This window comes from Chaetodon auriga, chromosome 23 (assembly GCF_051107435.1).
Source record: "Chaetodon auriga isolate fChaAug3 chromosome 23, fChaAug3.hap1, whole genome shotgun sequence".
NCBI lineage: Eukaryota > Metazoa > Chordata > Actinopteri > Chaetodontiformes > Chaetodontidae > Chaetodon > Chaetodon auriga.
This window is the reverse complement of record NC_135096.1, coordinates 3,680,988-3,704,569: the sequence shown is the minus strand read 5'-3', so window position 1 is coordinate 3,704,569 and position 23,582 is coordinate 3,680,988. Positions and strand designations below refer to the sequence as shown.

Sequence of the window (23,582 nt, the reverse complement as noted above, 5' to 3'; positions counted from 1 at the left end):
CTGTAAAAACACTTCTGTAGAAGGCTGGCAGAGGTGAGGTGTTCAGCTTGCTGGAGTCCATCAGAAACAGAGGCAGGCCCAGTCCCAGACCACCACACTGCTTCAGGATGCAACAGGATGCTGCTCTCCACACCAGGTCCATGGGTCTAGTGAGCAGTCTCTGGATGAATTAGAGGTGGAAAGCAGCTCCCCTGCTGGCCAGATGGACTAGACCCTGTCCACCTTCCTCCTTAGGAAGGATCAGGACACTCTGAGGGACCCAGTCTAACCTGTCCCAAAAGAAATCTACTAAAATTCTCTGAATTTGTGATAGAAGAGAAGCTGGAGGATCAACAGAGGCCAACCGATGCCACAGAGCAGAAGACACCAGATTGTTAATGACCAGAAAACAGCCTCTGTAAGACATTTTGGGTAAAATCCACTTCCACTTCATGAGCTGACCTTTGACCTTTTCTAAAACTTCGTCCCAGTTTTTCTGTAAAAACGTGTTGTTGCCCAGAAAGACTCCAAGATACTTTTGCCCCCCCCTTCTTCCAGACGTGCCCTTCCAGGTAGCCTGAGCCGATCTCCCAGCCTGTCCCCCACCATGACCGCCTTAGTCTTCCCCCAGTTTGCTTTGGCTGATGATACGGAAGTGAACAGGTTGACTGTATTCACGTATCGATGTCTCTCTGCGCATTGACCAGGATGATGACATCGTCTGCGTACGCTGACAGTTTAGAGAGACGTCACAGTCAGCTAAACGAACACCACTCATATCACGTCTCAGCATCTGAAGCAGAGGCTTGATGGCTAATGAGTAGAGCATGCCGGACAAAGAGCAGCCCTGTCTGACCCCCCCTCTGAACACTAAAAGACCTCCATTAATTTTCAGAACACTCGCAATGTCACTGCACAGAACCTGGATCTCAAAAAATTTGAATATCATGGAAAAGTTCATGTTTTCTTGTCATTTAATTCAGACAGTGAAAACCTCACATATTTTAAATTTATTACACATAGATTGAAATATTTATAGCCTTTCTTGTTTCAATTTTGATAATTATGGCTTACAACTCATGAAAATCAAAAATCCAGCATCTCAACATATTAGAATATTTCAATCAATCAATCAATCAAACTTTATTTGTATAGCACCTTTCATACATAAAAATGCAACACAAGGTGCTTGACAAAGGATAAAAACATGATAAAATGAACACAACCACAAATACATACACCCACCCATGATAGTGCAAAATAGTACGCAACCACACAACCACACACACACACACACACACACACACACACACACACACACCCCAACGTAGCTGTTGGTATAATGACATGGCAGGGCACTGAGGAATCAAGAGAGGAAAAAACCACCCATGGGGAGCTCATCCACACTGCAAGGGGTCACAGCCCACAGGGAGCGCCACCGTAGCAGAGACCCCCGACCCAGATAGACCGGGATGGACTCCACACACAGGGCAGAGCCCCCCAGTCCTCCGGGCCCAAGGAGTCCCCAGGACGACGCCCCAGTGGGCAGGCCAGACACACCTCCCAGCGTGGAGGCCCCCCATGAGGAGACACTGGAGCTAAAACATAAAAGACAATGGAATAAAAAGACCTGCTAAAAGACAATGGAATAAGAGACCTAAGACCTAAAGTAAAATCGCCTAAAGGCTAAAGACAATAGGCTAGGATAAAACAGGTCTGAATTAAAAGAGTAAAAGTAATCAATTAAAAGCCAAACTAAAAAGGTGAGTCTTGAGCCTCCTCTTAAAAACACCAACGGTCTCTGCGGTCCTGATGCCCTCCGGCAGGCTGTTCCAAAGCCTCGGACCATAATGGCTGAATGCCGCCTCCCCGTGGGTTTTGGTCCGGACCCTTGGAACAATTAAGAGGCCAGTGCCAGAGGGCCTCAGGTTCCGCGAGGGCTGGTATGGTAAAAGCAGTTCAGACAAATAAGATGGCCCAAGACCGTTAAGACACTTAAAAACTAATAAAAGCACCTTAAAATCGATCCTGAAACACACGGGGAGCCAATGTAGCGATTCTAGAACTGGTGTAATGTGCTCCCGCCCTCTGGTCCTCGTCAGCACATGTGCGGCTGAGTTCTGGAGTAATTGCAAGTTATTGATAGTCTTTTTGGGAAGACCAGAGAGCAGGGCATTACAATAATCTAGACGGCAAGAGATAAAAGCATGCAGCAGTACCTCCGTGTTAGCCTGAGAGAGAAGCGGGCGGACTCTGGCTATATTTTTAAGGTGGTAAAAACCTATCTTTGTTACATTTTTAATATGAGGAATAAAACTGAGCTCAGAGTCGAAAATGATGCCCAGGTTCTTAACGGATTGTGAGGGTATAAAACCTTGGAGTTTTGGTAAAAGTGTCTCTCTCTGGGCTTCAGGACCAATAACTAAAACCTCTGTTTTATCCTGGTTGAGCTGTGGGAAGTTCTCTGCCATCCATGACTTGATGTCTAAAATACAGTTTAAAAGGGTATCAATAGGCCCCGTGTCATCAGGAGACACGGCAATGTAAAGCTGTGTATAATCAGCATAACTGTGGAAGCTGATGCCGTGTCTCCTGATGACATCCCCAAGGGGAAGCATGTAAAGATTAAAAAGTACTGGGGCTAAAATTGACCCTTGGGGCACCCCACACTTCATTTCACGGGTTCCAGAGGAACATGCATCCAAACTTACATAGAAACAGCGGTCTGTGAGATACGAGTAAAACCAATTAAAAACAGTACCAGAGAGGCCTACCAGGTTTCTGAGTCTGTTTAATAAAATGTGGTGATCTACTGTATCAAAGGCAGCACTTAGATCCAGTAGCACCAGGACTGTGAGTTTTTGTGAGTCTGCGTTACACCTGATATCATTTAAAATCTTTAAAAGGGCTGTCTCGGTACTGTGGTTCACTCTAAAACCAGACTGATATTTCTCTAAAATGTTATTAGTAGTTAAGAAATAACTTAGTTGGTTAAAGACCAGCTTTTCTAAAATCTTACTTAAAAAGGGCAAGTTGGATACAGGTCTGTAGTTATTAAGAATGCTGGGGTCTAAATTGCTCTTCTTCAGGAGGGGCCTCACCACTGCCGTTTTGAAGGCAGCAGGGAAGACTCCCGTCTGAAGAGAGCAATTCACTATATTTAAAATCTGTTCCTCGAAGAATCCATAAAATGTCATTAAAAGTGATGTGGGAATTGGATCTAAAAGGCAGGTTGTTGGGTTTACCTGGGAGAAAACTCGACCAAGTGTCCTCGCATCGACCAGGGCAAAACTCTCCAGTGTTTCCTCGGATAAAGTCGACTGTCCAGATGTGTTAAAAGTTACGTTCTGATGTGATACAAGGCTGGATCTGATGTCTTCGATTTTACTTCTGAAGTGGTCTGCAAAGTCCTTGCAGAGGGCGTCCGTTGGTGTCTCTGGGGATTTTTTAAAATTGGTGTTAGTTAAAAGATCGAAGGTGGAAAAAAGAAATTTTGGGTTGTTTTTGTTATCTGAGATGAGATTTGAGATTTGTGTGAGATTTTCACCTCGTACCCCTCTGGCTGTTCCATGTAAATCTCACATCCTATTGGTGCATTTAAGTAGGCTGTTTTTACATCCATTTGCTGCAAAATCAAATTTTCTTGTGCTGTTTTCTGCATCAGCACTCTGATACTAGTCAAGTTAGCTGTAGGAGAAGATGTCTCCTCATCATCTACACCCATCTTTTGACTGTATCCCTGAGCAACATATCGGGCCTTGTATTTCTCAGATCCATCAAGATTGTTTTTAATAGCATACACCCATCTACCCCCCACTGCTTTCTTTCTGGACTTGATCAGTCTCGTCATCAGACACATATTTAGACATTCTACAATCTGTGTATCTGTCTGGCATCCTTCTCTCTCTCGAAGGGTAACACCTGGGCTCAGGCTCACACTTGACCTCTACTGGCTGTGGTTGGTGGTGGCTCACTCCAGGCTGGTGGCTCACTTCAGGATTATGTTCTAGTGAGACATGGTGATCTGGACTTTTGGACTTGTACTGAACAAAGTCATCTACAGGTGCTAAGTTAGTCTGTGTCTGCTGCCCTACACCTGTTTTAGCCACAAATTTTACCACCCTGCACATCTGCACTTTCTTAGTGTCAGGAAAGTAGACAATGTATGCTGGACTGTTTTTGTCATACCCGATGAAAACACCCTTTTCACACCATCTAATTTTCTTTTGTCTTGTTTTTAAGCAAAACACTCCAACCCAAACCTCTGCGTTCTAGGCAGGTTCGGCTGTCTGCCTGTCAGTGCTTGGATTGGTGTCTGCTTTGTGCGTTTATTAAAACATCTGTTCCTCTCCACAGCAGCAGTCTGGACTGCATAAGTCCACAGTTGTTTTGGCAGATTACTTTCAATCAACATGCAGCGTGCCATATCAAGAAGTGTGCGCCAATTGTGCTCAGCAGTGCCATTCTTCTAATCCCATGTTCAATGAGTAGAGCCTGGTAACCTTTTCCTGTGTATTCAGTACCTTGCGAGATCAGAAACACTTGATCTTGCCGTATGGGGCTGTGTCAGCCAGAAACTTCTCTGTAGCTTTTTAAGAAATACTACCGGCCTTACTACCACAAGTGGAGGGATCTCCAACTTTCTAAATTGCTTAAGAACGCACACTAATCACTGCAAAAGAACACGTCAACAACAACATGTTTTTTCTCAGAGTGTTATGAACAGAACTGTAACTGTGAACAACAGTTTGATGAACAATTTCCAATGAACAGTGAACATAAGCTATAAATCTAGATGCAATACCACTTCAGGCTTGCTGGGTCTAAGGACAGAGGATGTCACACTTTGTACAGACTGTAAAGCCCATTGGGGTGATGTAAATTGTGATTGTGGGCTATACAAATAAACCTGACTAGTTTTTCTTTTTCTTCTCCTCCTTCTTTTATGTATTCAACATTGTGTAAGTTGTGGACTCTTTAGTCTGGTCTCAGTGATCGACAGACAGACAGACAGACAGGCACAGACAGAGCGGTTAGGATGAGGCAACATGGGGGGAGGTGGCGAATCAGAGGCAGGTTAAGGTCAAAGGTCAAATGGGAATAAGACTACCTTTAGGTTCGGTTCCAGGTCCAGATCCAGCTGCAGGGTCAGACAGGAGGCTGGGGAGACGAGGGAGGGTGGGTGGACGAGACAGCCGAGGACAGAGGACATCCGGAGCAGCCAGGAGTTTGTCTGCAAGAGAATGACAAAAGAGTAGCATGCAGCATCATCCCATCAACATTTTATAACTTGTATACAAATTTTCAGAATATATTTGTAACCCAATAAGGTCTTGGCTAAACTCGAGTTAAACTGAGTCAACAACCCGACAACGCCACCCTGGGAATACATCATGTTATTAATTATTACTTTGACCACACAGGTATAGAGACGTGGTTTTGAGTTGATAAAAAGAGTTTTCTTTTGTTTTTAATCTCCTTCAGTGATGCAAAACATCACAAACAATATGACATAAAAGAACATAAAACTGAAGGAAGATTGTTCGGTGTCTCAGCTTCAGTGATTTTTAAATAATTAAAAACATACTAAGAAGAAGAACCTAGAAAAAAAATAGGAAGGTGGAGGGCTTGACTAAAAAAAAGGAAACATACAAAGGTGTCACACTTTTAGGTTGGTATTAAAATAAAACACTGCAAACAAAGCATACTAAAATATAAAAGAACACACAAGGGAATAAATAAGTCAAATCACACAGCCACCTTTTACACGGTAAAGCACAAGGCCACCTCTGTATGAATCAGCCAGTTTTAAAATGTAGTTACACAAAAACAAGCCTCACAACCCTAAAACAAGCTACAATCTTTGGTAAAATGTAAAATGAATTAAGACTATACAAAAAAATAAAATAAAATAAAAGATATATGCATAAATACACTAAAATCATTGAATAAAACCTCGCACTTAAACCCAATAAAAGAAACTAAAAACTCAGGTGAGTTTCAACAAGCACAAAGCAGCAGTGGCAGTCACTGCTGCAAAGACACAAACACAGGTTAGACAATCTTGCTGTCTGTGCGTTGCTCACTGAAACACTACAACAATAGTAAAATTACCTTGGCTGTACAACACCCGATCAACGCTCAAGTTGACCAACCGTGGACACAAACACGGACAGCGAGAGAGAGAGAGAGAGAGAGAGAGAGAGAGAGAGAGAGAGAGAGAGAGAGAGAGATCGGCTGGCGCGCCGCTACCCGCATTTATGTGCCGCTAATGGTGCTGATTAGGAGCCTCGCTGCAGGTGCGCGACCGGAAGAAGCGGGGACGTTACTGTTAGAATACAGCGGTGGTGGGACAGACCTAACCTGCCGGTTACATATAGAATGTATCCAACACCTACTCTGCTCTGTCCAGCATTAGTGTTTCATAGGCTGCTCTATTCAAATATGCTGCAATGAAAAAAAGCACAGGACTAATGGATCACACTGACATGGACAGACAGACAGACAGACAGACAGACAGACAGACAGACAGACAGACAGACAGACAGACTCTCTCTAGGTGTTAAAGGAGTATCTCATTGTTCTTTAGCAGTGGGTCCTAGACTTCAACACAGATAAACTGTTGTGTCCGTAGTCACTTGTCTCCATCTAGTGGACAAAACCAGCCATTGCACCCACCTTAGGAAGTAACGACCATCAGTCCTACACTTACAAACCATTAAAAAGCAGTGATTTTGACCTCAAATCAAATGGAAATGCAATCAATGGAACCCAACGACTATTGTTAGCAGAAGTAAAGTGTTTTTTTTGTCTGTTTGTTTGTTCTATTCCACAAAGGGCCGAGTGGCCGAAGGTTTTCTTTCTCGCCGAGCAGCAGCACAACAGACGCAATTCAATTCAATTCAATTCAATTCAATTCAATATTCCTTTATTTGTCCCGCGAGGGGAAATTCCAGAATACAGCAGCATCAGTAAAGATTAATATAAGAAGTGCATGCAAATTAGAAACAAAAGCAGTATATACAAAAGAGTGAGGATTTTAAATAAAAATAAAAGAAAGAAATTGTAAAAAAAATTGTAAGAAATTGTAAATAGTATTTACAGACTGTTATGTACATGTTTTATTGCACAGCTTATTGTCCAGACTATTGCACTGATTACTTGGAGCAGTTTTTATTGTACAGTCTGACAGCTGCAGGAATGACCTGCGATACCGCTCTTTCACACACTTTGGATGTAGCATCCTGTCACTGATGGAGCTCCTCAGTGCAGTGAGTGTGTTCTGGAGGGGGTGGGAGTCATTGTCTGTCATGGAGGACAGCTTGGCTGTCATCCTCCTCCCCCCCACCTCCTCCACCAGTTCCAGAGGGCATCCCAGGACAGAGCTGGCCTTCCTAATAAGTTTGTCCAGCCTCTTCCTGTCAGCGATTGTGATGTTGCTCCCCCAGCAGACTACACCATAGAAAATGGCAGAGGCTGCAACAGAGTCATAGAAGGTCTTCAGGAGTGCCCCACGCACCCCAAAAGACCCAAGTACAATAATCAGATATACGTTACAGAATATAATTGGTCAGTTCCCAAGGCCTGGGCATACCATATCTTTTTCTGGACATGTGATAAACAACCTGTGTGAGGGTGTGTTGTGTGAAGCGCGTATCTAAATGCAATGGACATCACAAACAGAGAAGAGGAGACAAGACTGTCAACAACCAGAGTGCCATCTGCCTTTTTGTTATGAGAAGTGGAGAAGTGGCTCTCACCAGTCATGTTATCCTTACGACTCTAGGCTATGAAAGACATTCATGTAGGTTAAAGATCATGGGATGAAAACACATGGGATGACCTTAAAGGGCCTGATCTTTACAGTTTCAGCTCAGTTCGTTCTCTTTGTCTCCTCCATGTTTCTGTGGCAGGAAGCTGCTCTTTAGCTTTTCTTGCTTGTGTAGAAAGAGGAACAATCAGCTGGCCTGTGAGGAGCCACGTTCCTCTGACGGTCTTTGATTTGAACTTCAGGACCCAGAACTCCTGCGTGGTGACCTGGTCACTGACCAGGTGAGCCTGAGAAGCTCAGTGTGATGCTGCCCTCTGGTGGCTGCAGCAGTCTGTGCTGCTGATGGTTTGCGTGGATTTTCTTTGTGATGGTTGACTTTGAAGAGTTGCTGCTGGATGTTGATGTTTGTCTTCTCTCTGTTCATGAAGCTTTACTGAAACAGGAGTCCGTCTCTGCTGGTCTTTAACTGGAACAGCTTCAAATATTCTCACAGCTTCACACCATGTTTTCATTGGTTTGAAGAAAACTGTGCACATCCAGAGTTTTTGAAGACGTTGATTAATTTTCTCTTCAGTTCCTGAAATGAACCCAGTGTGAACCATCAGAAATAAAGACAGACTTGCTGCAGCATGAATGTAAATGATTCAAGTATCAATAAAGGTCCGATATGGCAGAGATGGCCAGAACTTTAGAGTCAAACCACTGCCACTGTCCTCCTGGCCTGCTGTCTGGCTCTGGCATCATGCAGAACCCTCAGTGGGGGGACAGTGGGCCATCAGAGTTTGTGGTCGGGGACCTCTCACACCTGGTGTAGAAGGTGTTGAAGCACAGACCTGCTGTTTTGTATATGTGGATATATGTTGTTGTTGTCGTCCTCAGGGCCTCTCAGAGACTCCCAGTCGTGACACTCCATGCATCCTGGAGCTTGTCAGTTGCTTCTGGAGTCCATCACCTTCCTGTGGTCCTGGATGGTTTAGTCCTCTTCAGGTGCTGTCTCAATGTTGGGACCATCTGGATGATGCAGTGATCTGATAGTCCAGGACACTCACAAGGACGATGGACGAGATTTCTCTCTGGATACTGGAGTAATGTTGATGTGTTTTTACTGTGTCCAGCTGTTGGTGGTGTAAAAACATGTCGCTGTCGTTTTCTGTCGCAATCTGAGCGTTTTCTGTCTTTTGACAACAGAAATCCATGTTGGTGTTTTTTGAGTTCCTTGTGAAAATCGACAAAATGAGCATCTGAAGACACATAAAGACGTCTCGACGGTGTCATGAAATTGCTGCCACTGTGAAATAAACATTTCCAGTTGAGGTCGTTCAGTCTGTGAAGGAGTTTTGAGTCTGAACGAGCTGCAGTGACTTTTAGTGTTGTTCTTTTTATGCAATGCAGGAATGGACTTCAGGGCCCGACTGAACCTCCTGACGTCTGTCTTCAGAGGACAGATGGACCATCACTGTGGGAGAGGAGGCGTCTGGACTGTCCTGCAGTACTGACGGTCCACCTCACGTAAATACACCAACACTAAACGACTGCTGGATTCAGGAATGAACCGTCTCCTGCAGACATGCTTGATTTAAAGCTTGGATTTTGTAGACTTGGTCAGCTGTGTTAGTGTTTTCTTTGCTTCTTCTTTTAATGAGCGTAGTTTGAAAAATAGACGCTAAGTGCACCCATAAAGTCCACCTCTGTGTTTACAGGGAACTTTCAAAGTAAATTTGCTGCATTTATCCAGAAAAAATATGGCTAAACTGAAAAATGAATGTCCTGATCGACGTATGGTTGATTGCCTTAATATATGATGAAATGATGTCTTCAGTGGGTCATCACATACAGATTAAGTCCACATGACTTCTCACTTTTTATGATTAAGACTAAACTAAGTACTCAGATTAAGACTAACCTGTCATATAAACTGAGTTTGTTTTCCATCCAGAATAGTTTGTTCCCATTTCAGACCTCCTCGTGTCTCATGCTCTTCATGCTGCTGCACCTTTAAACCTTCCTGTTAAAACCCCTGATGATAAAAACAGCTGATGCAGCGAGTGTGCTGCCTGGGCGTCTGAAACATCTCATCTTTGGAAACTGTCTTCATGTTGCTGCTGCAAATCATCCAAACCTTTCACACTTCAGGGCTTGAACCCAGGAGGCTCCAGCGTCACGCTGACAAGTCCTGATTTGCTGCCAGTAAAAATGCAGTGAAGCAACTCATTAACTGATTGTTTTCAAGCTCTCATTTTTCAATTCATGTTTTTATTTTCATGGATTCCTGGAAGGAGTTGAAGAGCATCCCACATTTGAATTTCCTGAATGTGTTTGATGCAGAATTGATATCCAGTCTGTGAGTTATGAAGCCGAATTGTGTTAATTTTCTGCATGTTACGCTCAGAATTTGAAGCCTCCTCTTTAAATCTGTAAATTGGTGCTCCACATGTGTGTTTGGCCTTCAGAAGTGACTGATGAACGTCTCAAAGCCCGATGCCTCCAGCGTCAGTGCTGAAACACGGACTCTAACCCTGCATGTGAATCAGGAGTTTGCGTCTCGTTGGTGTACTTTCCGCTCAGTTTGTTGCGTGTACGCTGTGAAGTGGAGTTTTGTTGCGCTCATCGATTAGCGAATGGCTCCTTTGTTCATCTTTCTTTTCAGTCATCATTTGACTTCTTTCTTTGACTCTTTCTCTTTCTCTTGGCAGCCATTTCATTCTCCTCTTTTCTCTCTTTGTTGCTGTTTCTTTGACTCATCCCCTAATGGTGCTGTTTCATCATTTGTGTGTTTCAGTCGATATCAGCAATAAAGTTTTTTTTAAGTTCTGTTTTGTTGTTGAAAAGAACAACTGAAACTTTTCTTGTTTTTGTGTCAGAAGTAAAATAAACTTCAGTAATGTACTGTACTTAAGTACAATTTTAAGGTACTTGTACTTTGCTTGAGTATTTCTACGTCCTGCTACTTTCTTCTGCATTTCTTCCAAAGCTTCAGTTACTTTGGAGATTCACATTATTACTACAAAATATGATCAGAGAATAAACGATGAAGTAAAATTACAGATGAAACTGCAGTATAAAAGTACTGTGAGATGATCCATTCCGAGTACTTCTACTTCGTTCTTTAAGTATGCTCCTTCTGTACTTGTACTCCAGTACAATGTTGATGTGAGTACTTCTCCCTCAGAAATCCTAGAAATGTGAATAAAAGGCAGAATAAAAAGCTGGAGTCTTTCAGACTTTCTACTTCCTGTTTCCTGCCATTGGTGCACATTTGAAATAAAGGTTTTCAGTCATAAAATGTGCTTTTTGTCAGCGGATTAAAGAGAAATAGATGAGGTAAAGGAGATTAAACCTCTTTGTGAAGGACATGAGACTTTCTGTGTCTGTGACAACAGTGAGGAAAGTCTGTTAGTTTGTCTCACGTCTCTCTCTCTCTCTCTCTCTCTCTCTCTCTCTCTCTCTCTCTCTCTCTCTCTCTCTCTGTCTCCTGCTGCTGCTGCTTCCGTGTGGTGCTGTTATGCTGCTTCCTGTCTGAACTTTACTTTCACTTACTGTCGTCAGTGTGTTGCAGTTTGTTTTCTCCTCTGAAGCTCCAGCTGAAGGTAAAGTAACTCATTTCAGGTGTTTTTTACTCAAGCTGTCATTAGCTTAGCTTCAGCACAAACGGCATCAATCTGCAGCTCCGTCCATCGTTTCTCCAAACTCAAGTACTGTTATTAAGTACAGTCTGGAAGTACTTGTATTGAATATTTGTACTTGAATATTTCTGCTATTTTAAATTTCTCCTGTGTAAATATTTGACTTTCTCCTTCACTTATCGATGATCGAGGATCGTTCAGGCGTAAAGAAACTTTCAGTCATGTTGAATTTACTGAATATTCCACAAACTGAAGCTTCCTGTCAGATTCGGTCAGTGTGTGTCAGTGGATGTCAACGGTCATCCAGGCATCAAGTGTGTGTTCACTTCACTGCGGCTTCATGGCGCCATCTAGTGGACTGATAGAAGTACAGCAGCTCGGCCTCACACTGCTGTCTGACTGCATTCAGCTGACAATGATATGAAAGACGAGATAACAGCCAATCAGAGGAGGAGCAGCTGATATTTGGACAGGTGAAACCATGAAAGGATGATTTCAGCTGATGTGCACATGAATGATTTGTGTTTCCTCTCCAGATGAAAGTGTGTGTGAGCTGACGTGAGTTCAGCAGCATGAATCGGTGTGAGGACAGAGAGGAGGGAGTCCGTCCCTCTAAAACCAGTCTGTGTGGGGACGATGACGGCCAGACCGAAGCTCAGAGGTGAGACCAGGATCTCTGATTGTCCAGGACTCGTCTCCATGTCAGAGCACTCGAATCTCTCCACCATCATTATTCACACTCAAAGCTCTGTGTGTGTTGTATTGAAGGCCAGAGCAGCAGAACCCACCAGACTCTGCTGGACCTGGACCTGGACCTGGACCTGAACCCAGCTGTGTGTCCTTCAGGAGCAACCAGTCAATGGATTTCCCCATTTCTTTTAAACAGCGACATGTCTCTGAAAGACAGTAAGTTGGTTCTCAGTATTAAACTCGTGTTGGACAATTTGACCTGAAATGTCCACATGTCCTCCTCATGTTGTCCACTGCTGATGTTTGTCCTCATTAAATCCAGTCTGACCAGTTGTCCTTCTCTGTTCATGTTGTCCTTGAATGATGATGAAGTTTAGAGCTAGATTAGTGTTAAAGGACATTTGTCCAGTCTGTCCCTAAACAGCACTGACATGTCCACATGTGGACACTGAAAGCTGAGGATAATATGAGGCTTCAGCACAAATCCAGTGGGGACCTTCCAAAGTCTCTTTACCATCAAACTTCCTCTTTGAATGTTGGACTAAAATGCTTCACTGACCATCGTCTCTAAATAACAGTCAGGATATTTGTGCTGAGTCTCGTGATGCAAACGTTAGAAAACAGACCAACAGAGTCGGTGCTGATGGACTCCACAGTTTAGTTTGTTGTCTGTCAATCACAGTAAAATCTGCTCAGAAATCAGTCCGTTGAGTCCTGCTGTGGTCCAAGATTTGATGGACAAACGAAGCGATGATCCACAGACTGAAATCATTCAGCTTCATGTTTGATTGAACTTTGGTGTGTTGATCCTTTTCTTGTTGATAGCTGCTAGTTTCTCCAGCAGCTTCTGAGTCTGAAGAAGAAAAAGTCCATTTCCATCCCTGGTGGTCTTCCTCTGTGTCTGACAGGATCTATGGGAGACCAGCCTCTGATGGACCTGGACCTGGACCTGGACCTGAACCTGGACCTGGATCTGAGTCTGGACCTGAACCCAGCTGTGTGTCCTTGAAGAGTGAACGGTCGATGGGTCACCTCTTTGATTTTAAAGGAGATCGACCGTCTGCTGCAAAGAGGTAAACTGTTAATAACATTAAAATCGTACAGATTCTTGTTTGAACGGTTATTTATCCAGAGAAGTTTTTTCAACCTGTTTGTTTATTTTCAGCATCGTTCTTCTCTCATTCGTTTATATCCTCACATGTGGAAGCTGCCCAGTATAACCAGTCTTCAACTCTTGACTCCAGTTGAACATTTCCTCCACACACACCTTCTGACTGATGACTGCATGAGTATAAACAGTGACTTGATTGAGGCTAACAGATGCTAACGAAGGCTAACCCTGATTCCACTGAGTTCCTCCATCAAATCAACATGTTGTGGTTTTCAGTCACAAACACAATCATGTCAGTGATAACAGCTGGACTGAGATCAGCTGCTGTGAAACACAGAATGAAGCAACACAGAGAGTCTGAGGAAACACACAGTTTGTGATTGATGCTGCTGATGGATTCACAAAGTCAAGAACGACACTGACGGTGGCATCATGGCGCCTCACATCAGGCTGGAGTTGTGCCTCTGTGAGGACGTCTGATGCAGAGAAGGGTGTTATGGGTAACTAAAGGCTGCAGGAGCTCAGAGAGGAGACAAAGCTCAAATATGTGTTGTGTGTCAAAGAAGTGGACAAGAACAAATACATGTCGTCCAAGAAGAAAATAAAGAGCCAGAACAACTTCTATGAGCAACAGCTGCACCTGTTTCCTTCATGTAGTCCAGAGAAGAACGTTCCAGCTTTCATTTGAAACACAGCTGGATGTGAAATCACCCTCAGCTTTGCTTTGATCCAGTATTCTCTGCTTCTCTCTTTGCTTTTCTCATGTTTCACTCACTTTATTGTGACTCACTGCCAATTTGTGCTAGACAGGTAGCATCCAGTTAGCTTGTGTGAGCTGTGTGATGCTGTCCACAGTGTTACAGGGGTCAATGAGAACTGGAGGGACTCAATCAGACAAGCTGGTGAACCAACACAGTAAAGTGAAAGCTGCACAGAAATGCAGACTGGACTGTTGATTCACGGTGGGATCAGCAGTACGAGCAACACTTTAATGTCAGTGGAAACTATCTGATTCAATGTTGGAATCAACACTTCAGCTCAAAAGACCTTCAGCTGGTGTTTGTCTCTGTGTGGACGGACATGATGTGAGCTAATTCTTCATGATTCCTCCACAGAGTCCACCAGGAGAGCTCAGAGGTTGCCAGTGCTCAGTCTGCCCAACGGCATCAAACTCACCTGGACTCCATATTTATGGTCTGTACTTGTACAGCAGCTGCTTTCACATCTGTTCTGTTCACAATAATCTCCACACTGCACTTTTTAGACCAGTGGACCGTCAGTCTGTCCAACATGGATCTGATGTTTTCTTCCATGATTTCAGTTTGTGTCATTCATATCATCTTCTGTTCCAGCTGCTGGAGGAGAACATTGTCTCTTTTGTGAGGAACGAGCTGAAGAAGATCAAGACGGTTCTGAGTCCAGATGACCCAGACTGCTTAGAGAGTCAGGGGGAGGATGAGGATGAGGATGCAGAGCAGAGGAGGTGCAGCAGAGAGGCATTTCTGAAGATCACACAGCACTTCCTGAGGAGAATGAAGGAGGAGGAGCTGGCTGAGCGTCTGCAGAGCAGTAAGAGGATTTCTCTAAAGGTTTAACTGCTGGATCAGTGGAACATTCACTGATGTCTCAACAGATGGACCAAAATATGTTCAGACAAGGACATTAAATTCTAATCTGAACTTTATCAATCACTTCTTGATTTATTTGTTGTGTCTTCATTCAGAACTTTTTGCTCCAGTTTGTCGGCGTCAGCTTAAATCGAACCTGAAGGAGATGTTCCAGTGTGTGTTTGAGGGGATCGCTAAAGCAGGAACGCGGACCCTCCTGAATCAGATCTACACAGAGCTCTTCATCACAGAGGGAGGGACTGGACAGGTCAATGATGAACATGAGGTCAGACAGATTGAAACAGCATCCAGGAAACCACACAGACCAGAAACCACAATCAGACAAGAAGACATCTTTAAACCACCTGGACAAGATGAACCAATCAGAACAGTGATGACAAAGGGAGTGGCTGGCATTGGGAAGACAGTCTTAACACAGAAGTTCACTCTGGACTGGGCTGAAGACAAAGCCCACCAGGACATACAGTTCATGTTTCCATTCACTTTCAGAGAGCTGAATGTGCTGAAAGAGAAAAAGTTCAGCTTGGTGGAACTTGTTCATCACTTCTTTCCTGAAACCAAAGAAGCAGGAATCTGCAGGTTTGAAGAGTTCAGGCTTTTGTTCATCCTTGACGGTCTGGATGAGTGTCGACTCCCTCTGGACTTCCACAACAATGAGATCCTGACTGATGTTACGGAGTCCACCTCAGTGGATGTGCTGCTGACAAACCTCATCAGGAGGAAACTGCTTCCCTCTGCTCACCTCTGGATAACCACACGACCTGCAGCAGCCAATCAGATCCCTCCTGAGTGTATTGACATGGTTACAGAGGTCAGAGGGTTCACTGATGAACAGAAGGAGGAGTACTTCAGGAAGAGGTTCAGAGACGAGGAGCAGGCCAACAGAATCATCTCCCACATCAAGACATCACGAAGCCTCCACATCATGTGCCACATCCCGGTCTTCTGCTGGATCAGTGCTACAGTTCTGGAGGATGTGATGAAGACCAGAGAGGAAGGAGAGCTGCCCAAGACCCTGACTGAGATGTACATCCATTTCCTGGTGGTTCAGTCCAAAGTGAAGAACATCAAGTATGATGGAGGAGCTGAGTCAGATCCACAGTGGACTCCAGAGAGCAGGAAGATGATTGAGTCTCTGGGAAAACTGGCTTTTGAGCAGCTGCAGAAAGGAAACCTGATCTTCTACGAATCAGACCTGACAGAGTGTGGCATCGATATCAGAGCAGCCTCAGTGTACTCAGGAGTGTTCACACAGATCTTCAAAGAGGAGAGCGGACTGTACCAGGACAAAGTGTTCTGCTTCATCCATCTGAGTGTTCAGGAGTTTCTGGCTGCTCTTCATGTCCATCTGACCTTCATCAAGTCTGGAGTCAATCTGCTGTCAGAAGAACAAACAACCTCCCGTGAACGTGCAGGGTCTAAACTTGTTGTCCAGTTGACAAAAGTCTTCAAAGACAGAGAACCTGAACTAACACATCTCCACCAGAGTGCTGTGGACAAGGCCTTACAGAGTCCAAATGGACACCTGGACTTGTTCCTCCGATTCCTCCTGGGTCTTTCACTGCAGACCAATCAGGCTCTCCTACGAGGCCTGCTGACACAGACAGGAAGTGGCTCAAAAACCAATCAGGTAACAGTCGAGTACATCAAGAAGAAGATTGAAGAGACACCTTCTGCAGAGATAAGCATCAATCTGTTCCACTGTCTGAATGAACTGAATGATCATTCTCTGGTGGATCAGATCCAACAGTCTCTGAGTTCAGGAAGTCTCTCCACAGATAAACTGTCTCCTGCTCAGTGGTCAGCTCTGGTCTTCATCTTACTGTCATCAGAAAAAGATCTGGACGTGTTTGACCTGAAGAAATTCTCTGCTTCAGAGGAGGCTCTTCTGAGGCTGCTGCCAGTGGTCAAAGCCTCCAATAAAGTTCTGTAAGTAGAATTTAGTCATTAATAAATGTTCCATCTTTTAACAAGAGAAAAGTAAATAACTTCCTGTTTTCTTCCTGTGTGTCTTCAGACTGAGTGGCTGTAACCTCTCAAAGAGAAGCTGTGAAGTTCTCTCCTCAGTCCTCAGATCTCAGTCCTGCAGTCTGAGAGAGCTGGACCTGAGTCACAACAACCTGCAGGATTCAGGAGTGAAGCTGCTGTCTGCTGGACTGGAGAGTCCACACTGTGCACTGGAAACTCTCAGGTCAGATCAAGTGTAGCTCTGGAGGATGAACTATGATGTAAGTTTGACAAAACAGCTTTCTTTGTTCACTGAGGTTTCCTTCATCAGCCTCTGTGCGGATTCCTGTAAGAAGAGATGTTTGGTTCATCAACGCTGTCCCTGCAAATAAGACAAGAGAGACATGCTGACAGAAAGCTACGAGCCGCTGATAAATGCCAATAGACTCATCAGTTGTTCTATTAGCTGCAGTACCAGCACTGACAGTAAATCAGGACCAAACATAAAACCAGGATCCAAAGTGGTCTCTAGATTCTGTACCTTCATCATTCTTTTAGTGTGTTGAAGATCTGCTGTGTCAGATTTAAAGGGTTAATGTGACCTGAAGCAAACAGAGACAAAATGATTGATTACCAGCTAAATGCAAGAAGGTTCCTGTGGCTGAAAACAACATGAAGCATCAGGTTTGTTCTGCTGTGGTCACACGGCTTTGAACGTCTGGCTCAGCAGGTCTGCAGACAGAACATATTCCCTCAGCTGAGAGTCTGGATCCTCATAGAGAAAACCATCAGGAGAAGAATTAAAGTTCAGTCTGAAACTGTGAACAGAACCTCGTCTGGAGCAGGTCAGGTGTGCAGTATCAGTTACCACAGAGATCTAACCAGGTTAAGAGAGAGACGCCTTCATAACACTGAAAACTGCTCTCGGCTCAACAGACCTGCTGACCATTGGTCTCTGTTTGGAGTTCAGCCCTCTGGTTGTGTTTTTCTCTTGTTTGCTTTGTAAAACAAACAGCCGGCAGTGCTCATATGGTGGATTGTGAGCTGTAGTTTTCCCGGGAAACACACCGACCTCTTTGGCTGTCACTGTCCCTGTCACTACCTGGCCTGAGTGGGTAATCCTGACCACAACCAATCCTCAGATCAGGCAGTGATCCTCCCTTCCACCTGGCCTGGTGCTGCTCCACCCTTTACTGATGGAGTGTCTCTGGGCTGGACAGAGTGGACAGGCCGGAGTCCACGGCACCACCTGCCGCCGGCTGCCCCTCCACATTCACCAAGCCTGGAGAAATCACTGATGCAGCAGGGCAGGGTTTGTTTTGACCAGAGAGAGAGGACTCATCAGGGAAGATGGCGACTGCAGGGTCCATCCAATGGCTGGACAGACTGCTGTTGGCAGGTGCTGGTCCAGTCTCAGAGCTGGGTCTGGGTCCAGCTCGCCAGAGAATGAAGCAAAATGGTGCTTGATGTGTGTGGCCATCAGGAGGGATTGTGACAGCCTCAACCACAGACACAACCAGAGCTCCACAGAACACAGCTTCTATGGCTGACTCAAACTGTTCCTCTGAATATATCACACAACTCTGAGCTTTCAGTCAGTGGAACAGCAGCACAGCTGTGTTCTTACAGACATGAGGACAATGAATGGACGCCTGCGTGGACTGAGAGACGCTCAGTGAATTATTTCCTACCAGCTCAGTGAACTTCTAGCCTTAAACTTCAGTGTCACTCACAAAGATAGGAAATTTGTGTTTCAGTCTCTTAGACTCTGAAACTTCACTGCTGAAAATATTTGAAGTATATTCAGATTATCTGTTTGCACAAAACCTTTTCAACCATGGAAAAATATTTCGCCAGCTAAACTTTCATTTGTGAGATGTTTTAAATCAAACTCACACATTCAGATTCGTGCATACTATTTTTTCACATGCACACAAAAGACGATGTTCGACTGAAGGCTGTGAAATTATTTCTGAACATCATTTCACAAAAACTTAAAATATCAATGAGCCTCATTTTCTCCCAGATTCATTTTTTTTTATATCATGTGACGTTGGTTTCTGGATGTTTATTTGTGATTCACTGATGATTTATTGTCACATACAACATGTTTATGATGGAACAGCAAAGATTTGCACACATGCTGAGAAGAGACTCAGCATTTTAAAATAAATATTTTTTTTCTTCTTCTTCAGATTGAGTGGCTGTAACCTCTCAGAGAGAAGCTGTGAAGTTCTCTCCTCAGTCCTCAGATCTCAGTCCTGCAGTCTGAGAGAGCTGGACCTGAGTGACAACAACCTGCAGGATTCAGGAGTGAAGCTGCTGTCTGCTGGACTGGAGAGTCCAGACTGTGCACTGGAAACTCTCAGGTCAGATCAAGTTACTATTTGTGTTGACAGATTAAAGTTAGTTCTGTACATTTAGAGATTCATTTAGTTTAAACAGTCTCTCTCATGTCAGGATTTGAATCTTTCAGTCTGTTTTGTTTATTTTCAGATCTCTGACAGATTGATGATTTTGAATTTGTGAAATGATGATCACAAATAATTTCCTAGCCTGCAGTTGTCGATCATCTTTTCTGTGCATGTCAGAAAAATGTGTGCACATGTCTAAATGTGAGAATTAAGAGAAAAAACCTCTCAAATTCAAGTTTGCAGATGTGTCACAAAGTGTCGTAGCTGTAGAAATATTTTGTGTATCTGTAATTAAAATACATTCACACATACATTCTGTACATATTCTACAGTGAGGTTTCACAAAATGCAGCATGGGTCATTAAACCTGATGAAATGACTATTGATCAGAGTGCTGAGTCATGGGAAACATGAATTTTGAAAGACTATGAGTCAGCAGTTTGAGTCCAGCACAGAGGCTGTCTCATGTGAAGCTGAGTGGGATGAAGGACAAAACAAATTGGACCAAGCCAGGCTTCCTCTGTGTGAGCTGCCTCAACTAAACATGAACTCCAGGCAGAGATAACGGCATCACGACGGTGGTTATCAGCTTCCTTTGTTAACTCAGGTTTCCTTCATCAGGCTCTGTGCACATTCCCATGAAAAGAGATGTTTGCTCCATCATTTGACTCTTTGTCACCACAAAAAGGACCAATCATGTCCCCCCTCCTTCAGTCCAGAGGAACAGGTTGTTATAATGGAGAGCTTTGGAGAATGTAAAAAATACAAGAGGAAAATCAAGACTGTTGCTGCACATAAGACGAGAGAAAAATGCTGGCAGAAAACTGCTGATCCTTTAAATCTTTCACTTCATATATTTGTTTCAGCACTCAGTCACTCTCAGAGCCTCCTGTTTATTTCTAACTGCACATTCGAGAGTCTGAAACTTTAAACTTCATCCAGCAGGTTTAAACATGACACTCAGGAACTGGATTCAGGTCTGACACTGTCCCCTCATGAAGGACACATGACTGTGTTCTTACAGACGTGAAGACAACGAATGAACATCTACAACATGTTTATGATGGAACAGCAAAGATTTGAACACACACTGAGAAGAGACTCAACATTTTAAAATAAATGTTCTTTTTCATCTTGTTCTTCAGACTGAGTGGCTGTAACCTCTCAGAGAGAAGCTGTGAAGTTCTGTCATCAGTCCTCAGATCCTCAGATCCCAGTCCTCCAGTCTGAGAGAGCTGGACCTGAGTAACAACAACCTGCAGGATTCAGGAGTGAAGCTGCTGTCTGCTGGACTGGAGAGTCCACACTGTGCACTGGAAACTCTCAGGTCAGATCAAGTTCCTGTTTGTTGTAAAAGTGTTGACGTCTTTCTTTAACCTCAGAACTCCACACATTTGATACATACACACATTGATTGGCATATTTTTTTTTTCTCACTGTACTATTTATCAATTAAGTCTGGCTGAGATGGAAATCCTCATTTAGGTTTTCTTATCATGTGACTTGTGACATGTGATTAGTGGATCTCATTTTATTCCTGATTCAGTCATTATTAATTACCACAAAGGTGTCGCTGAGGACCTCAGGAAGTGAAGTGTCGAGTGTGAAGTCGTTGACCTCAAACACAGAAACTGTTGAGAATTATTATGTGTTGTAAATCCTCCCAAGTGATACTCAGCCTATCAGATCTCTGCATTTTGAGAGCAATGATTTGACGGACGCAGCAGGACCCTCAGATGATCTTCCGTGTGTTGTTCTGTGTGTTTGCAGACTGTCAGGCTGTCTGATCACAGAGGAAGGCTGTGCTTCTCTGGCCTCAGCTCTGAGATCCTCCCATCTGAGAGAGCTGGACCTGAGCTACAATCATCCAGGAGACTCAGGAGTGAAGCTGCTGTCTGCTGGACTGGAGGATCCTCACTGCAGACTGGACACTCTCAGGTATGAAGAGGCTGCTGCAGCCACAGTCAGTCAGTGTGAAAGAGGAGGAAGAGCTGGAAACATGTTGTCTGTCTTTTTGGTTGATGGTGGATGTGAGTGAGACATGAACAATCACACATGTAGGAAACCTTTGTCCTTTGATCACAACATAAACACTCAAGGAGAACATCTCCAGGAACAAACATGATAATGACCTGTTGGTCATAATTGATGCAGTTTGGACAGATCTCTGCACGGAAAAAGAACTGTCTGTCAGTTTGACAAATGTCCTTTTTGTCCTCAAATGACGTAAAAACAAGCTTCCAATAAGTCCAAAGCAGTTCTATTTAGTTCAAACTGCTGGAACCTGACAACCACAGGACAGAGCAGGACTTTTGAGCTGCTTCATTCAAGTGTTTTTCTGAAAATGTTGGACTGTTCCTTGATCAGTGGAGAACAATTGGACTGAACATGGTCTTCACAGCAAACATGGCTTGTAAATATTTCCATGTGCAAACATCAAGTGGCTCTTGTTCTGGTGAACTTCAGGAAGTTTGACATGAAAAGATTTCCACAGAACAGAGTCATGATGACTTGTCTCAGATATTGAAATTATTGACAGTATTCACACTTCTAATGAACACATGAAGCATGGTCACATATGGGACATGACGAGGAGAACCGTGTACAGTAACCAATGATTAAAGCTCTGTTGGTTTGTTCAGTGAAGACAAAGTCAGACTGATTACTGATCATCACAGATGGGAGAGCGAGAGAGCGATCAATGAGTGAAGCAGCTTAGAATAGAAGTCAGCAACAGATTGAAATGAGGAAATGAGCTGATGAAGGCAGATTTAATGATGAGAGAGAATCAGTGTCGCTGTCAGTGTCTGAGCAGAGCTGAAGAGGTTTAGGAGCAGCAGGGAGAAGCAGGCCGGATCAACATGTTGTGTTTGTGTGTATGAGAGTGAGGTAACGTCCATGTTTGCATGCTGAAAGAGTAGGTGCTGCTCTGACCCCCCTCCTCCTTTCAGGGTGGAGCCTGCTGGAGTCCGATGGTTGAGACCAGGTCTGAGGAAGTGTAAGTGTGTCTTTAATTTGACTGATGAAAACAAAGCGGAGCACATTCAGCCATCTTCAAATTGTGACATCACTCATTCACATCTCTGATGTCATCATCAAACTGTCCATCAATCAACAGATGATGGATCAATAACTGCAGCTGTTTTCTTCTTCTTCTCTCCATCAGATTCCTGTGAACTCAAACTGGACACAAACACAGTGAACAGAAACATCAAACTGTTTGACAACAACAGGAAGATGACATATGTGGAGGAGGATCAGTCATATCCTGATCATCCAGACAGGTTTGACTGCTGGCCTCAGCTGCTGTGTGGAACTGGTCTGACTGGTCGCTGTTACTGGGAGGTCGAGTGTAGAGGAAGAGTTTCTGTATCAGTGAGTTACAGAAGAATCAGAAGGAAAGGAGACAGTGAAGAGTGTTTGTTTGGAGGGAATCATCAGTCCTGGAATCTGTACTGTTCTCATGGTCGTTACTCTGTCTGTCACAGAACAATGTCCATCTCCTCCTCCTCCTCCTCCTCCTCCTCCTCCTCCTCCTCTTCCTCCTCCCCCTCTGTCTCTCACAGAGTAGGAGTGTATGTGGACTATCCTGCTGGCACTCTGTCCTTCTACAGAGTCTCCTCTGACTCACTGATCCACCTCCACACCTTCAACACCACATTCACTGAACCTCTTTATCCTGGTTTTGGGTTGTGGTCCTGGTCTGGTTCCTCAGTGTCTCTGTGTTCTCTGTAGGAGGGAGAGTCTCCTCCTGTTAGAGAAACACTGCTGAACAGATCAGTTGAGTCTGTGCAGGATCTCAGTCACATCAGTCTTTCAGGTTATTGGAATAAATTGATCAATGAACTTTGTTGAAAATGATTGAAAAGATTCCTCATTTACTTTGTGAACTTCTTCCACTTCCAGTCCTTATAAGATGGAAGCTGTGATCATTAAACTGTGGAAACACTGTGGACTTGAACCTTCAGCTGTGTGTTGATTTTATTCTGGATCTTGTTCCAATCAAAGCTGAATGTTGCTGTGAGTGTTTATTGTGTCTCTCAGATCAGGACTAGAGGTCCACCGATACGTTTTTTTCAGGGCTGATACAGATTATTAGAAATCAAGGAGACCGATAACCGTTAAAATATCAGATATCATCTTGATTGTTTCACTTCATGTTGTGTTTTCATGGTTGATTTTACTCAACAACATCGAGCTGAACCAAGAATCAAGTGAGCACAAACTAATTCCTGATGGCTGATAACACTTGAACTCTTTGTTGACGTATTAAGACATGAGGAAGGTGACAGCAACCTTCAAAATCCAAGACAAGTGACCACAGCGAGAGCAGCACAGGTTTCCCTCAACACCAGAGACAACCTGAGGGACGTGGACCTCGTTAGCAGACGTCCACTTCATTCAAACAACTTTATTACC

The 23,582-nt window shown here is 43.9% G+C and overlaps 1 protein-coding gene and 1 long non-coding RNA gene across 2 annotated transcripts in view; both read left to right on the top strand.

Moving 5' to 3' along the window:
- LOC143316313 (uncharacterized) overlaps positions 1 to 23,582 on the top strand; it is a 242,668-nt gene that overhangs the window by 192,745 nt on the left and 26,341 nt on the right. The window lies entirely within an intron of this gene.
- Positions 21,002 to 22,380, top strand: LOC143316093 (uncharacterized). Its single transcript, XR_013076246.1, has 3 exons — positions 21,002 to 21,101; positions 22,115 to 22,161; positions 22,330 to 22,380. It is a non-coding gene; the product is annotated as an uncharacterized LOC143316093 (long non-coding RNA).